Genomic DNA, 1,736 nt, shown 5'->3' with positions numbered 1-1,736 from the left:
TCATGTCAGGATTGCGACTCGATCGCAAGATTATGGTAGTAAGGCTCCTGTTGATGGTAAGGAAGCAGAATCTTCTCACTCTAACCCATCAACCTCAGCTCCTGGTTCCGATCCACTACAGATCGAAAAACCTAACCCAGACTTAGTGATTAAGCCGCCCGCCAAGGGTGTACTTCGAAGGTCTGCTTTCAATCCACATGCGAGAGCAGCCCAGAATTACAACATTGTTGAAGACTTAGCTGTTTCACCTTCAGCAATGTCGGCACTCGAAGTGCTGCAATCATGTCCAGCGCAACGAAAATTGCTTTTGTCGGCTATTGGAGCTGTCGATGTTCAGGACCCGAACCTAATGATCTTTGATCTAGAAAGTAGTACACCGCGTCTCCCCCATCAAATGGCTTTCCAAATTCCAGTGATAGTCAAAAACAGGCCTATTCATCGGACTGTGATTGATGAGGGAGCTTCTACGTGTATTATGTCGATTCAATGTTGGAGATCGCTTGGTTCTCCTTCGTTGAACCAATCCCCCACCATCCTTAAGGCCTTTGATGGCCGTGGGTTCCGTCCGTTTGGTATTCTACAAGAATTGCCTATAGGGGTCGAAGGTAAAACCGTTAGTCTGGATGTGGAAGTGGTTGATGCCCCTCTAGACTACAACCTTCTTTTGGGTCGAAGTTGGTCATATGCTATGACAGCGGTCGTTTCATCGGTCTTCAGAGTCATTAAGTTTCCACATAACGGTAAGATCGTGACTATTGATCAGCTGACATACTTTTCATCCGACCCAACCTCTTCAGAAACTATCCAGCATGTTGGTAAAACGACAATCCCTTATAGGGACATTGGTGTAGGTTTAGTTAAGGATTCCGGTTTACTGGGAACTTTTCCTCTCCCTCCACTCAATGCAGACCCTTCGTTTGCAACAATTCATATGATCACGTCAGAAAACATTATTTATGATGATCCTTGGTATGTTCCCTCTGACTCTGAGCTAGACTCACTCGGTGATGTTATGCCGTTGAGTCCGTATGAGATTGCTTATGAAGCTCTTATGTCTTTTACCGACTTTCATTCAACCGAAACCGACCAAATGAATGTGGTCAGTGAAGAGTCACTTTTCACCTCACCCTTAGAACGGATAACGTTTCCCGAAGAAGTGTCATCTGACGAACAACTTCGCGAAATCCTAAGTGTAGATGATCTACCATGGGAAGATCTCCATCACAGATCTTCGTTTTTACCTAAGGATGATGCATTTGAAAATGATTTTTCATCTATCTTTACCGCTGAATATGTCAAAGACGCTCAGGATCCAACGAAACATTCTGATTCAGAGCTGAATTTAGGGAATATTTCTCGTACTATTCCCATTGATATTTCAGTGAAGCCCGGAATCGAGGAGAACATTCATATAGGTGCCGCATGTACTGAAGAAGAAATCCAAACTTACAAGGCCCTATTCCAAGAATTCCGCGACGTGTTTGCCTGGTCTTACGAGGAAATGCCGGGAATTGATCCTGCCATTGTTGTTCATGAAATCAAAACCTACCCGGATGCTAAACCCATTCGGCAACGGTTGCGTCAGATTCACCCTCGAAAAGCGGCTGCGATTAAAGCAGAAGTCGAAAAGCTGTTGAAAGCAGGTTTCATTTATCCGATCCCGTTAACGGATTGGGTATCGAATATTGTTCCCGTCAATAAAAAACAAGGAACAATAAGAATCTGTATCGACTATA

This window comes from Pinus tabuliformis, chromosome Q, assembly GCF_031772625.1.
Source record: "Pinus tabuliformis cultivar Carrire ecotype Pingquan chromosome Q, CPIR1, whole genome shotgun sequence".
Taxonomy (NCBI): Eukaryota; Viridiplantae; Streptophyta; class Pinopsida; order Pinales; family Pinaceae; genus Pinus; species Pinus tabuliformis.
The sequence above is the reverse complement of the archived record's forward strand: the minus strand, read 5'-3'. Positions refer to the sequence as shown.